At 40.1% G+C, this 16,052-nt stretch overlaps 1 protein-coding gene across 1 annotated transcript in view; it reads right to left on the bottom strand.

The window, feature by feature from the left end:
- Positions 1–16,052, bottom strand: part of thsd7ab (thrombospondin, type I, domain containing 7Ab) — a gene marked incomplete at its 5' end in the record, with an annotated part of 205,505 nt that overhangs the window by 78,316 nt on the left and 111,137 nt on the right. The gene's annotated exons all lie outside the window — the stretch shown is intronic.

Below are 16,052 nucleotides of genomic sequence, written 5' to 3'. Positions count from 1 at the left end.
TTTTCAAAATAAAAGATCTTTAAAATATATTTTTATTGACTGCGTGCGTGATCACTGCTGCAAAACATGATGGTTTATTTAAGATATCAGAACTTGTAATGAGGGAAAAATTGAACTGAGTAACATTTAGATCTTCATGGCTCTTTTAATCTTTTGGCGAAGCATTTTACAGATATCAAAGGAGTTGCCAAACATGTGTTTTTGTGATTTCTGGAATTGAATTTAACATATTTGCAGCCCTATAACCAAAAAAATATAGTGTGTAGATTTAGCTGTATTTTTCCCCCCAACTTAAACCCACCCCCTATAGATTTTGGCATTTGTACCTAAAAAGACCAAGCTGACACTTAACCATGACAGTTAAAAATATAAACCATGCACTCACGCTTTAATAAATATCAACTGAGAGGCTTGATGCAGCAACCATCTGGGTAGTGCTTGAATACACAATGTAATTATTCTCGCCTCAATCTAGGGCAATAAAAACCTCTGTAATTACTTTCACTTTATGACTGATGTATGCCATCTGGATGACACATAGGAAAGGGATGGTTGTGTAACCCACCAGAGCATTGTTAGCATCACAGGAAATGTCTAAAAGCACTGTGTTTGTTTTACAGTAATATATCTCTGTGAGGAAACTTTAACTCACTGAGCTAAAGTCAGCCAACAGGCCTGAGGATAAAATTTCCAGTTTAAATGGATTCAGCTATCAGTGAGTAATAATCCTCGTGGTCAAGCCGAGGTTTTTCAAAACAGAGGTTATGTTTAATCTTCAGGTCCCCTGTGCATAAACGAGACAAAGATAAATAGGTCACGACAAACCTGCTGGAAGACATCTTATCTGATCCCTCGCTGCTCTTGCAGTTGGACGTTACGACTATGTTTCCTCATCCCACTGCTGACTTCTGATCATCTGGGTCAGGTTTAACGCTCTTTTGAATTAGTGTTCTCCACTGGGTGTTTCATACTCGTTAGCATGGTGTTATCAGAGAAATGATAGGGAGCCTCCCTGGCAAAATGTAATATTGCAACAGCAACACAAGGAGAGATTTATTTTTAATACCAATAGACAGAGCTAAATCCCTCTTGAGCGGAACAAATCCTCGGTTGTCTTCATAAAAGTGAATGGTCCCCAGGAAAAAAACAGCTGTGGGGAGGATACATTTATGTCTTCTGCTTTTAACTGATGGCTGGGTCCATAAAGAAGGGAATAAACAGGTGTCTCTCTTGAGAACACTTCAACACGATGGGAAGCTGTTAAGAACTAGTGAACCTGCTACCGCAAAACAATCTCCACACTCGACCCCAGCATGAAAAAGGGTTTTTATCATTTTCTCAAGAGCCTGTAGGGATCAACACGTTCTCCATCAAGGGAGACCTGGCACAGAGAAGACAGACAGCATGAAGATATCTTCAAGATCTAAATAAAATCAAAGTGTATATAGAAACCAACACCAGCTTAATAACCAAGTACTAGATCTCAAACATGTACCAACCCAAATTAATCAATAAAATAAGTACTTCTTATTTGGTTAGGAGGAACTCACCAAAATAAAGTGCTGATTATGACACCATTAAACAAGTACTTAATGTGAAGGTGTGGAAACATTTCTCAAAAAGAAACAGGATGAGGAGCTGGGAAGGAAGAGGGCTGCAAAGAGGTGCTATGGAAGTTGCACCAACATCCTCCTTGCAGTTGATTTGGCAGCTAGCACTTTGTTGTGGATGGTCATAGTTTGCATGAAAGATGCTGACTTGTCTGCAAACACTGTTCAAAAGGTGCAACTTTTACTCTAGAATTACTCTAGAAACAGTCCCCATTTCTGGTTTGTGTTGTACTTTTTACAGTTTCTGTACTGCATGGTGAGTACAGACAGATAAGTGGATGTCTTCCATTCAAAGTGTGAGAAGCTGTGGCAAGTTTTTGCTAATTACCAAAGCAATTTCAAGGAGGTAGCCCAAAAACTTCCTGCAACCATTTCCCAACTAACTGCTAGGGAAACATTATTCCTTACCAGAGGTAGAGGGTCGTTATTTGGGCTTGTGTGACTGCAGTCTTAAGTAGCAATCCTCATTATGAAATTTGCCAATAGAAAGGTTATGGAACTGATCAGTTGATCAGCTATTGGTTAGCTTGACTTTTGTGGCCTTCCTGAATTCAAGCTATGTTCAAACTAGACGCAATTTGCAGAAACATAGAGACCATAGAACAGCAATGATATTTTATGAGTTCAAGCGACTATGGGAAAAATAACCACTGGCAATGGGAAGGGGGCGGGGGGGGCGGGGGGGGGGGGGGGGGGGGAGCAAGAAAATATTTTTCTCAATTTCCAGGCGAGTGGCTAAAGTGATTACCAATTAGAGAGAAGAATACTGTTGATTGATATGTGACCTGGGAGTAACTACATTACAGGGTCACCTAGGCAACTGGGGCCAGGGATGTTTGCAAGCAACCACCCGTCTTTTTCTAAGCAATGGATGATGAGTGTACCACTTCCAGTGTGTATGCAGCTCAACAGTATGCATGAATCATTGGACTTCTTCTGTTTACTTATTGATTCCTTGAATATGTGTCAAAGACAACCCTTTCTCTTTCTCATTTGGGATTTCTTTAATACTGTGACACAAACGAGTCTTAAACAGACGAGATTAAACCTCTGACCTTGTTAAATTCTTCTCATACTCAAAAATGGTAAAAGTCAGAGCATGAATTATAGTTTAACCCTTTTGGGATTGTGAAATCTGAAAAAGCCATGATAGTTCTGTTTAGGTTAAATACTACAACTTAAATACAACTTCAGTTTTGCCTTCGATCGAGGAGAAACACACTGTGAATACTAAGAGAGACCTTAGAGGACGAAACAACTCCTTTCTGAATTGCAGACTGCTTGCCTTTTCGATTTCACCTTTTCAGTGTTCCCTTTGGGTCTGAACACACAAACAAGCGAGCGTATGTTCTGGTGAAGGCGGCCTTCTTGATTGGTGTTTCAAATGCCTCAAACAACTCGTGTTTACATTTTCCTGTAAGAATGAACTATGGCTGTTGTTTCTCAGAAGCAGGTGGAGTCTGTGATTAAAAAAACGTGCGTTCACATCACATTTTGAGTCAACACTGAAGGCTTTTTCCAACCAAAACTATGATCTTTTCTAAACTATAACAAAGATGCTCTGCTTCCCCCAGCAAACAAAACCTAAACAAGCAATCACTGCTTCTTGTCAAAACTTGGACAGCACTGCAAATACAACACTCGCATAGAGTACCAGATCAATTTATAGGACAAATCAGTAAATGTTACTTTAATCGTGTAAAGGCGTATATATGAATATTGTGGGACACATTTTTAGACCATTAGGTGGCTACAAAAGGCACATTGGAACATATAGGACGGACTTTTATCCTGCAGTTACACTTAACTTTTACAATAGTACCCAACTCCAGGTTGAAGTTAGTTCAGGAGATTTAGGCTCTAACTGTAGTTACTTACAAGGTATTACACAATCTTGTCTTCTTAAGTCTTAATCTTAAGGTAAGGTAGGTCCACTCGGCATTGCATTTGCATAAATAAGGATTCATCCTTAAGATAGAGAGAGGATGTGTATATAAATGAATTCAGGGAATGGGATTTAAGTTTGAATTTGGTTCATCTGGTTCTGCCAGATGTTTCCTTCTATTGAAAGCAAGTTTTTTCACCTAACGCTTGCTCCTAGTGGATTGTGTGATTGTTGTGGTTTTCTCTCTAATATTGTAGATTCCTTGACTCTCTAGTTTACATTACATGCATTTTTGTGAGCTCTTGTCAGCAAACAGAACTGGTTTGCTTTCCATCTGTGAATAAAATGTTGAGCTCTATTATTTTTCAATTCAGTTTATCAATGTAGTAATCACAAGTGGCCTCACTGTGATGCAACGTGAACTCCTAGACTGGTATAAAAGTGGGACTGTGTTTAGGTGTTTGGAGAATCTTAATAAGAATAGGTGGAAACAAATGTCAGTGAAAGGTCACTTCTGATAGCCTCCATGTTTGAGATTTCAATTTGTGAATTTAGAATGACTGGGAGAACACAGTAACATTTGCTCTACATATAGGGCAATGAGTGGACTCATAGCATGTCTCTGTCTGCAGAGAAAACAAACCTGTGTGCCACCCACTCCCAATCCCCTCACTTATGTCTAATTATATTGTAGCCTCGCTAATGGCGGATATTATCCAAATTTAGACAATTAAAATTCAATTAAAATCCAGTTTCCAGAAAGAAAGAACGGGCAATGTTTGTTGGCAAAGCGCAACACCAGCCAGAATACTTACAGCACTATGCCTGTCTGGGAGATTCACTCTGTGTGAGTGTGAAATCAAGCTATAATATTGTTATTTATGCATTTTTCTATCATGTATACATTTTATCATTCCAGTGTGTTTTCTTTCTTTTTTCTCCTGGTGTCATTGTTGTCTTTAATATTCAATTTATTTATCCTTGCTTGTCACGTTGATTTTATTGTTTGTTCGAGGAATAAAATTCTTATTTACTAGGTGCTTGGGGTATAATATCCCAGCCGCACAATTTCCTATTCTAGTCTTTCCTTTTTCTGTGTCTTCACTTGCGTATATCACTGGGGAAATGCTCTTCACTGAAATGAATCCAATAATAGCATCTGGTTTAAACTGACTTGCTGGTTCCAGTCAGTGTCACAAACTCATTATGATGTTTAAACGTAATGATTTGTAGTGAGCCGAAGACATGGCACTGGGAGCTTGTCCCAAAGCACGACATCAAGATGAGCAGCCAGGCTAATGCTCATGTTTTGCTTGCTGCTATTAACGCGATGAGTAATCTGTTCAGCGAGAGGCTGTTTTCAAAAAACGAGCAGATGGTTGAACAGGATGAAGATTCGAAGCAAAGAAATGTCAGTAGTTTTAAGTGTACGCACACAAAAACATGGTCTGGTGGGAAAAGATAAGGCCTAATTAATTTCATTATCAAAACGATGGACAACAAAACAAGAACATCATTAGTTTAATTTAGCATAAAAGTATTGCAGTTCTTCAAGGACCCTTTCACTAGCATCTTATGGCCCTCCGTCTCAAGGGCTTTTAGCTATCTATCATAGTCAAAACCAGAGTAAACACAACCTCCGTTAGAAAACATGGCAGGAAGATGATTGACTGGGCTTAATACAGCTACTGTCCAACATCATAATCATGAATCATTCATTTTCACAAATTCCACAGCATCAATGTGATTATACAAACGCACAGTCGGTGTGTGTCAGCACACACTGTCAGAATCAATAAGCAGATGTTATTGTTTTTTTCCCCCCTCACATCACAACAGCTTTCTCAATAGGGATGATCGCAGCCCAAGCCCGAGACACTGACATATTTGTCTCTGTTGTGTCTTTGGGCTTTGACAGTCAGTGTTTGTGTATGGGTTGCTTGCGCATGTGCGACTGTGTGTACGAGGGTGACATGCACTCTGTGAGGTTCACTGCCTGAGACTGTGGGAGGAAGACAGCACAGATCTATCTGTGAATGAGACGGGGCACATCTGCATATGGAGGGTTCGGGCGGCCATGTTTGTTTGTTTTGCTGGGATCCCACGGGTGCACTGATCAAGAGTACCTGCCAGTTAGATTGTGCCAGATGAAGACATGTAGAGCAGGAAAAAACACAAACAACAACAAAAAAAACAAACAAACATCTGTGTCTACTCACTCCTAGGAAAAAATGCCAGTGATGAAAACAAGGCCTGGAAACCAGAGCCGTCACAACATTCTGGACAAGGAAAAAGTGGTGTAAAATAACGTGCTTTTATAAAACAGTAAATTTAATCTCGAGGGGTTATTATACAATAACAAGGGCAGACTACAACCACGTGACAAGTTAAGGGAAAAATTGGATAAATAATTGGAAAAAAAAGGAATGCAAATGGCTAAAGGCATGAGGGATAAAAAAAATCTTATGATCTTTGAAATTTCATCACATCACAACTAGGGATGGGTACCGGTATCGTTCTGACATAAACTGTAGTAACCAGACTGAAAAGCAGCGCACCTTTCGGTGCTTTATTTCGGTGCGTTTTTTTCCTGAGATGTCATACACTTTGGATTCTAGCCAATCATTTTACCTTTCCGAGGATAGTAGGCGGGCCCAGGTACGTACGTTCCTTTAGAGCAGAGCTACTGATTAAAAATGCCCAAGGTGAAGCGGTCAAATTCTGGCTGTACTTCACAGCAAAAGATGCAAACTCAGCAGCCTGCAACAAGTGCTTTAAGGTGATACTGTGATACTGTGCAAAGGAGGTAACACCTCGAATCTGATGAAACACCTGGCGACGTATAGCATTTTGTTAAAAGCCGAGAAATGCGCCGTATTTGATAGCTTGCTGTGAGACCTCACACCGAGCACATCTACTGCGGGTGTGGTGCCTGTTATCGGACCCGGAGTTAGCAACATCCCCCCAAAAACCCGAAGAGTAGAGTCCTTGCCCCTAGCCCTGCCAGTGTAGCAGAAATGATGACGGATGATGATGGCAGCAGCAGCCGTTCTTCTCTGCGTGAGTAGCTTAATGTTGTTCATGTGTAATTTACGTTGATTAGGCTAACCACGTTATGACATTATTGCATGTAAGGTGAACTAGCAAACACCGTCGTAGTTACATGCGGCTTTCTTCTTGTTTGATGGCAGATACTCCCTTCACCCTGGCCAAAAAGGTTAAAATGACCAAAGAAAAAGTGGAAAACAGTTAAACATGAGAGGTTTTTGGATAAAGTTTGTGTTTTTTCCATTGATTAAGCACTGCTTCCAGCCAAGAGTGATACCATAAATCCCCTATAGCTGCAGAAAAGGCTAACATTGTTATCTTTTCACAAAAAAACAGCTGAACATGAGAGGTTTTTGGACCAATTTTGTGTTCTCCATTCTTTAAGCACCGGTTCGAGCACCGTTTATGCACCGGCACCGTTTCAAAAGTACCGGTTTGGTACTGGCATTGGATAAAACCTAAACGATACCCATCCCTAATCACAACATAAATGAACATATAAGGGAAAATGATGGAGCAATTATTTTTAATTATTAAACAGAATTTCCACCATTGTAAATCAGGCATTCTCTCCAACTGTTTGACTGGCGTGTAGGCTCTATAAAGGGTCACCTTGTAGGCCTTGTAGTGAGTAAATTCCCACTGTACACACTGCTATTGCGCGTCTCATGATTCATCAGTTATTGCAGGACACACTATCACTTATATGTGAAGGGAAATAGAGTTGTGGCTTGGTTTGTATCTATGATTATATGGGAGAGAAAATGGTGTCACCTCCCTATCAGAGGGGATTAAATCAGATAAATTAATTATTTTCAAAGTCAAAAGAAGATTGTTATTTCCACCTGCAGTTACTTAAATTTGTAAGTACGGCTCTGGTATTGCCGTTATTTTGAGTTGTAGAATCTATAACAAGCGTCACTGAAGCTTTTTCTCAGTCCATGTGGTGGGTAAATCACACACTGCTACTAATATGTGTTTTACTAAAAGTAGACCTGATGAATCTTCTCTCGCTGAACTAATCGCTTGATTTATAGAACAAAAAGGTCAGAATTCTTTAAGCAGTGAATGGGAGGCTGTAAGGTGCTTGTACAAGTCCAAGAAAGAATCAGCATATTAGAAAACCATAATTTGAAACAACTGGGAACAAGAAAGAAGGAACTCGTGACAATAGATACTATACTGATAGAATAAAGAACTGAGGTGGGTTGCGGGTTGCCAAGTGGCAGAAGCAAAGTAGCTGTGAGCAGGCTAAAGCAGCTTAAATAATGCATCCAGCAGTATATCAGCATTTGATATTCGGATGCACTAAAGTACTTTAGCCAGGATTGTAGCTGCGCTTGACTTTTTGGCCTGTCTGAACTGACACTAGGCTTATTTTCTGCACCCCCCCACAGTAATGGATTAAAGGATTGTCCAACTAACAGAACAGCAACTGCTCGATTTTCAGTCCACACACTAATGAATGAATCTAACTTTCTCAACTCTAGTAACAAGCTGTCTCACTTTAGTCTTTTCCTGTTGTTATCTCAGGGTGGTAAATATTACATAAAGTGTGGAACCATTATAAAAGATCAATTAAGTTATTTTATCTTTGTTTCATTTTTCATCTTTGTCGGAGCACATTTGATGTTTGGATTAGGAGCAGGGTCCTATAAGGTTTGACTGAGAAAAAACAGTCTCCAGAACATTAACAGAAAAAAAGGTGGTGGTGATGGTGGTGGAGGGTGGGGGCATTTCTCTGTGTGTACTGTAAGTCGTTTTCAGTAAAATACATTGCAAATAAATAAATGAAAACCAGTGAAACTTCATCTCTCATCATCTCTCTATGCTGTATGTGTCATATCCTTTTTGATTACTGCTGACGTCTGACTAGTGCTCGTTCCAGCTGACTCTGATTGTCTTTGTTAGGTACTTGTCACTCTTCATACAGTTTCTCTTCAAATCTGCAGTGTACAAGTCTGAGTGTAACACTTTTGGAGAAGCATTTGATTGTTTCTAAGTTCATACTGGATGATAACAACACCCCACATAAAGAGATAGTCTCTGAAAAACAATACAACAAGGAACCATGAAAGGCACGGAAGCTGATTACTAAACACATGATTTCTGATAAGATCTTAACGAACGTCTCCTGCCTAAATCTGTCCTTAGCAAAGCTAATTAGTGATGACCCAGAGAATAAGACAATCCATTACTGTATATCACATGTATGGGGTTGGAAGAAAGAAAGTCTAATGCATTACGTTAGCATTAAGCTGCTGCTCAACCTGGTTTAACCTGGATTCAGGCACTAATGTCACCAAATTTCTTAACTTCCTTATTTGTGCTACTGATCACCTTTGTGATTGTAACTGTGATATGTGATCAGTGGAAGTTCCTATTATATCTGTGCTCTTCCTGAAATATTGAAAAAGTTTCATATGCTTTGCCTCTTCTTTCTGTTTTGACCAAAAACTCCTGATGCCTTTCCACCCTGTTAATTTTCTTGTGCTTCTTTAGAAACTTGCTTCAGTTAAAGTGTTGATTGCCAGTCTTTATGGCAGAGAATGTGCTGGTTGGTATATGTTAATTGGCAATTGCATTAGAAGAAGCCATCTCGGTGGCAGTGTTTGCCGCAGTAAAGTGCAAAGTCAAAGTAATTTCCGAGTGAAGAGTGAAAGTTGAGGGCAGCATCCAAAACTTTTAAGTGTTCAAGGCTAAGAAAAAGGGCAAAGTTGTGCAGTCGGAGAGCCTTTTTCTGCAGTGCAATAAAGCTTGGACCCCTTCCAGTGACTGTGGCATGAGATAAATCAAACTCAAGACTTTGAACAAGATACCGGTTTAATTATTATAATGTAACAAAAAATGTACAATGAAATTACAGATGAAATCTCATTATGTTACTCACAAAAAAATTATAATTGAATGAATAAATAACCAAGTCGTAAAACTATTTTTGTGGGGGAGTGTGGAGGATGAATTTAATAATTTCATAGCCCAATAAAAGAAACTGCTCTGAAGTCTGGTGCTAGAGCACTGAACACATCTGCATTGCTTGCCAGATGGCAGCTGAGTGAACAGACTGCGCGGCTGTGGTGGGTATTGTCTTCTTGTATCCTTTGGGCTCTGCAGAGAAACCGCACCTCGCAGATATCACTGATGTGGCTGAATGATTTTAATCACCCGTTGCAAATCCTTCATATACTGGGCCATCCGTATCCCATTCTTTGTGTCTGTGATGGTTCCAGTTAGGATGCGTTCTACTGTTCCTCTGTAAAAGTTGACAAAAACTACTTCCTAAATTTCCTGGAGTAGTTCTCTTCCACTGAAGCTTTCTTCACCAGAGTGGAAATCTGTGAGGAGTATGGCTTTTTAGTTGTCTTTGCATCCTCTTTACTAAACGAAACAACTGTTTTGTTTTTTTTTAACATTACTCTGCTCTGTTCATTACGGAGCCCCGCAGGGGACATGGGAGAAAAAAATAATTAAGACGGACTTTTGCGAGATCTCGCAAAACAAACTCGGGATCTCGCAATACTTTTGCGAGATCTCGCAAAAGTTTTAGCTGCATTCTTCGCAGCTCGAAGCCGACCGGAAGGTCGAGGCACGATGTGCCGGGAAAGCGGTGTTCCTCCCGGCTGTAGTAGGTCTCGACCTCCCGTTAGCTTCGAGCTAAAAAAACGTCGGAGCACTTTTGCAAATATGTGATGTCTTGTAAACCGAGCAGGTATCTGACGTTTACACAACTATATTCACACCTCAAAATATCTTAAAAGTGTATTTGTAAGTGACCCAGAAAGAGTAATATTACAACTAAGTAGCTGCCGCCATTGTTGGAATTCAACTTTTGCGAGATCTCGCAAAAGTTTTGCGAGATCCCGAGTGTGTTTTGCGAGATCTCGCAAAAGTCCGTCTTAATTTTTTTTTCTCCCATGTCCCCTGCGGTGCTCCGTAGTTCATGACTGTGCACTAGTTTTGATTCAACTTCCTGATTTTAACTCACATTATTGTTTGTAATATGGTGGACGATGCTGGTGTTATTTCACCTTAAAGTTCTCTTCATGCCTGCAAGTGCAGTCATGACTGTACAGCATGAACTGGAAGGAACTGAGCACACTGTTAAGGAATAGAGTGGAGGAGGTGTGACTGCCAATTCAAACTGTCTGGATTCTGTTTGGGAGGAAGTTCAATATCCAGTTGCAAAGCAAACTGAGCTGAAATTGACAAACAGAATTGTTATGTAGGTGTTTTCATTTTCAAGGTTTTTGAAGACAAGTGGACACAGCACCTTCTGTGGTTCTGTTGGTTCTGAATGTAATCTAGTGAGGGGCGAGGCTGGCACAGAAGAACTACCCTCTCAAAGCACTACTTCAGAATGGGGATCAGTGCTGGAGGGCATTCAGACTACACACTACGCACCTTTGGATAATTGTGCCTGTCTTGAAACAGTGACAAAATGATATGCTAAAAATGTTAGTAATAGCGTGTTTTAGTGTATGGCCAGGTTATCAGGCCAAACAGCTTTACTCATATTCATCCACAGGAGGATTCTTCTCACAGCCTCTGTGGATACTGATAGTGGCAGGTCCTCTGGAGGTAGAGTCGACTTTACAGCTGACTCTTTGTTGAGGAGATCAAAGCGAGGGTAATATGCAGCCCATCTGGCAACGTGGGCTCACACATGGTGGGGGCGCTCCTGCTTTTGTAGCCTGTGATGCTCTGAATCGCCTGCCACGTATCCTCGGTGTTGCTGGTGTTGAGATCTCTCTCCAGTGTCTGCTTTGCCTCCTCGCCCATCAAGTACAAAAGCTTGATCCAGGCTGTTGTGATGAAGCTCAGTCTCTGTGAAGATGTGGGCGCAAAAATCTCTTGTATCCTATTGCTAAGCACACCTGAGACTTATTTCATTTTATTTTCCTAGACGTGAGCTGGCAGGAAGTTGGGTAGAGGAATAGCCTTAGGTCAAGCTTTTCTCTTTTTATTGCACTGCTTGACGTAATCTTTGCTTTGGCTGATCTGACTGGCTGCCCTGAGAATACCAAGGGCAGAGATCATCTTAAGGTCTGCTAAACTTAATCCAATCCATGCATTTACTCTGCCATCAGTGTATTTCTGTCAAAACTAATCATGAACGTTTTTCGATGAGCGTCTTTTAGAATTTGTTGATTTTTTTGTGCAATAACTTGAGTGTATTTATTTACCTCATGTAAAATTCTATCTTCACTATGAAAACTCTCTGAGTTGCAAGTCCTTGACATACATAGGAGTGGGTCTAAATTTGGCACAGAGAAATAGAAAAACATATATACAGACTCTTAAAAGCTCAAATCAAATAAGCATTTTGGCTCAGAACCATTTTTCTATACCTAACTTTGAGGATCAATAACATTTGATATACTTAATATTATTTTTTCAGTATTAAAACTGCACCAATGCACCAAAAACGAGAGAGAATAAAACAAAAATGTGGTCAAATTCAGGGGAGCTACTTTGCATCACACATATATACAGGAGATCAGAAAATGTCTTCAGCACCATGGACAGCATGACACTTCAATGATGAGAGGTGGAAACAGCTAGCGGGGAAAATGGGAAAGGCACAACGACTTTTCAGAGCTAGTATGTGGAAAGATTTATACACGGGACTGGGGTTCATGTTATGTGTATTATTAATTGAATTATTTTCACTTATTTTCCACCAAATATCCTGCCACACATTTGTAAGGTTAACAAAAGTCACCAAGGCTTACGCATGTGCGTTTCCTGTGTTTCTAGTACGAACCAAGAAGACGTTTTCCAAGAATGCTTTCTAGCAGGAAAGGTTTCTGCCAGCCCTGAAGGCTAACTTCTTCCATAACCGTGAAAAGCCCTCTCACAATCTGTGGAGAGACTTCTGTTTGAAAGCACTCTCAGTATCTGTCACTCTGTTTTTGCCCCCAGGCAGACAGAAACTCAAGCAGTGATGATGCACACACTTTTTCCGAGGTACAACCCATTAAACACAACTGCAAGTCACATCCCTTTTAAGAGGCTGTGAGTTGGAGATGGATGCCAGAAAAGTTTCATCCAATAATCCCATTATCTAATGGAAAATCTGGTCTTTCTGATAAATTAAAAACAACAACAACAAAGACAACAACAATTGTGTTTGTATGCACTTTTAAGTCCACACAGTACAGGCCATTTACAAATGTTTATTCTGGCTCTAGATTTCAGGTCTCCTTTTTAGTGTTGTTTGTTATGTTGACAAAACACAGCCTCTGTTCTGCAGCAGGGGCTGTGTTTTGTCAGCTGCGAATACATTTCGATCAGATCCACTATGGTCAAAATATGATTATTTCCATCTTCAGTCATTTACAAAAAGTTCTGCACAGTCTGAGATTTCTCACTGCTGAGTAATCCTGACACTCTTTTCATCCATCTGATTTTCTTGCAACCAGACATTAGCCTGAAGTAGGTCGGGTACAGAAGTAAAAAATTTTTATACCCACCATATTTTCTCTTTGCCTAACTGGCTGGTCTGAGAAGAATAGGGACAGCTGGCTGCTATACATATTCCAGTTCCCGCCTTTCCTTTTCAGTTTGAATGTATTTCATCAAATTAATCATAAAAATGCTCTTCAAGAAAAGACAAACAAAAATGAAAAAAACCCTTGGAAAATACAATATTTCTGTTTTGTCCACACTCTTATTCTGGTTTTGTAATTTCTTTTTACATAAATGGTTTATGTCTGACAAACATTAACCACCCTCATTCTGTAAGAGACGCCTGTCAATCAGGTCGCTGCTTACTTGATTTAACATTCAACGTATTTTTCTCCTGCATTGTTTTTGGCACAGCTGATATTTTCAGATTTCTCAGTCTGGTCCCATTACAGTATTCCTTTTTACTTTGGCCTCTGAAATAGTTACTGGAACAACGCCAGTGTATCAAAGACTGTTCTTTAGTACCCAAAAAGATCTTCCTGCATTTCCAGAAACCTCAGGTTTGTACAGCCAAAAAAACCCCAAAGCAAAACAAAGAAACAGTGAGAATTCTCCCAGCCTCGCTCCTCACCTGCCATGCTGCTGTACGGCTTGAAAAACATGTACTCTTCAACTTGAAACTGTTGAAAAGAAGCATGCTGCTGTAGCTGGAGTTCCAATTCATTACCAGTGATGATCCTCCACATAAAATTCAGAACAGTTTGAAAGAAACTTTCATTTTTGCTCACTGTCAAGTTCAAATGGTCTGACGTGGACTTCCAGGAAGTCAAAAACAAGTAAAACAAGTATTCTGGAAGCCCTGTGAGACGACACTGAACTTGAGATCAGGTTGAATCAAGTAAAGATTTCTGATTTTTATAGACCTGTTCTCACCACAACAGATGGTACAGCTTCCACCTCTCGACAGGTGCTACCTGAATCGGTCTCTCAATCTCCCACTCAAAAATAGAAAAGACCCCGATATAGGCTACTTGAGTTCCACCACTTGATGTAGCAACTCCTCTCCAGCTGAGATTAGGCACTCCACCCCTGATCCAACTGAGAATCATGGCCTCAAACTTGATGAGTACTCATTTTCATCCCAGCTGCTTTATAAACAGTTGAAATGTCTTGTCATTGTTCTCCATAATAAAATAAAATGAAATAAAAAAGGAATTACAGCAACAATAATCCTTTGAGTATATAAAGACTATGAGCATGACAGACCTCCTGTTACATGGGTGTGGATGTGCTTTACTACCTGAAGGGCGACTCTTGTTTTAAAGCTTGTTACCACACAGAACTCAGCATCACCAAAATAATTCAATTACTAAGTCACAGAAAAACCAATCTCCATTGAAGGTTGAAAATGTCAAACAACTCTTTGGACCTATTTAAGGTGCCTGTGTGACTTTCATTATTCAAAACCTCAAACAGGCTCAGCTGAGGTTAGCAGCAATAACCTCCTTCTAAGAGGGACAGTAGGAGTCCCCTTTCAATATCTTCTTTTCAGTTTCTGCTAGTGACACTATTACATGCTGCTCTTTTGCCCTTGTTGCAAATTACAGTTGATTATACAAAGTTATTGAGCAGTAAAAACAAAGATAATGGAAACAAATTGACTGAAACCTCTTTCTGTCAGAGACTCAGAGCCATTACCCTTGACACATTTGCACCTCCCACTCTCCAAGCCACTGAGCCTGTGTTTATCTGTTGCTCCAGCTTTGCCAGGAGTGTAGATTTAAACTACACACGATAAAAGACTTCCAGGATCTTGACCCCTGTTCTGCAGCTTCACTGACTGGGTCAGCTGCTCCAGCAGCCACCGCTGAACTGGACATTAATCTTCATTTCATCCTGTGTTGTTCTCCATGAATCACATTTCCCTTGTAACATGTTCAACACGCGCCGACCCTTTAAATAATTGATGTTGCCATCCTCTCCTCAGTGATAACTACGCTTGGGGATTTTCTGGTCCTGAATTATAGCGAGAAACAAAAGGAACTAATTTAACATAAGAGAACACACATTAGGAGACCTTTTGTTTTTATTTTTGCAGGGCCGAAATCAATTTGCCTTGGATTTATTTTCTGCAAAACGCAACAAACGCAGATCAACTCCTTTATCTTTTGTTGTCATGTGAATCAGCCAAGCACAACTGACACCAGACTAGAGATGAACTTTTTGGCGGATGTTAAAGTAAACGCTTCTGTGTTTTGAATTCGCCTCATGTGGTGTGGTCTTCAGAGCTAACCACAAACATCTTGTCTCTCATCTCCCCCATGATTAAATTGCCTTAAAGTATCAATCCCATTTAATTACTGTCATTATCATCAATGAGAAATTACCAGCGCCCAAAACGGCAGGGTTAATTAGACTTTCAGGGACAGAGATTATTTATTTATCTGTGGATGCCTGCAAAGGGGAGATAGGAATTGGGAGTTAACTTCACGTAGAGTCTGCTCAGCATCTCGTTATTTCACTTTGCTCCCCACCCACTGCTGTCTCTCTCGTTCATCTCTTGCTTTCTGACTTCTCCTTTGTGTTTTTAATGTCATCGACTTTCAGTCTCTGTTTTGCAATGTACAGTTAACCGTTGACGTCCTTTAAAATAAACAGATACAAATAATTTACTCAATGTCCTGGATACTCCATTACACACCAAAACAAATGCTCGTACATCACTGTTTGACCGAGCATGTAAGATGGGCTTTTTAAAATTTCATTTTCACTGTATTTCTGTGTTCATTAAGCAACAACCCAAAACACAAGGGGTTCTTTAACACATCATTTCACTCATCAAAAGACAAGCAGAGCTCTCGCTGTCGTCTTTTCCTCAAAGCTGCTACAGATTTCACTGATTAGTTTCTTCCTTTTGAATGTGAAAAGTGTCCAAATCAGTCAAATCAGCTGCCATACAGATCCGTTTGAAATGGAAACACACACCTCCTCTTCTATCTTCGATAGCACATGATTGTGAAATACTGTTCAAAGCAAGTGGATTTTAGGTCTGAGAACTTAGCAATTTTCATCACAACACAGCACTCCAGGAGTTGATTTCA

Source organism: Rhamphochromis sp. 'chilingali', assembly GCF_963969265.1.
Source record: "Rhamphochromis sp. 'chilingali' genome assembly, chromosome: 11".
NCBI lineage: Eukaryota > Metazoa > Chordata > Actinopteri > Cichliformes > Cichlidae > Rhamphochromis > Rhamphochromis sp. 'chilingali'.
Note: the sequence above shows the minus strand (reverse complement) of the source record. Positions and strands in the feature narration are given on the sequence as shown.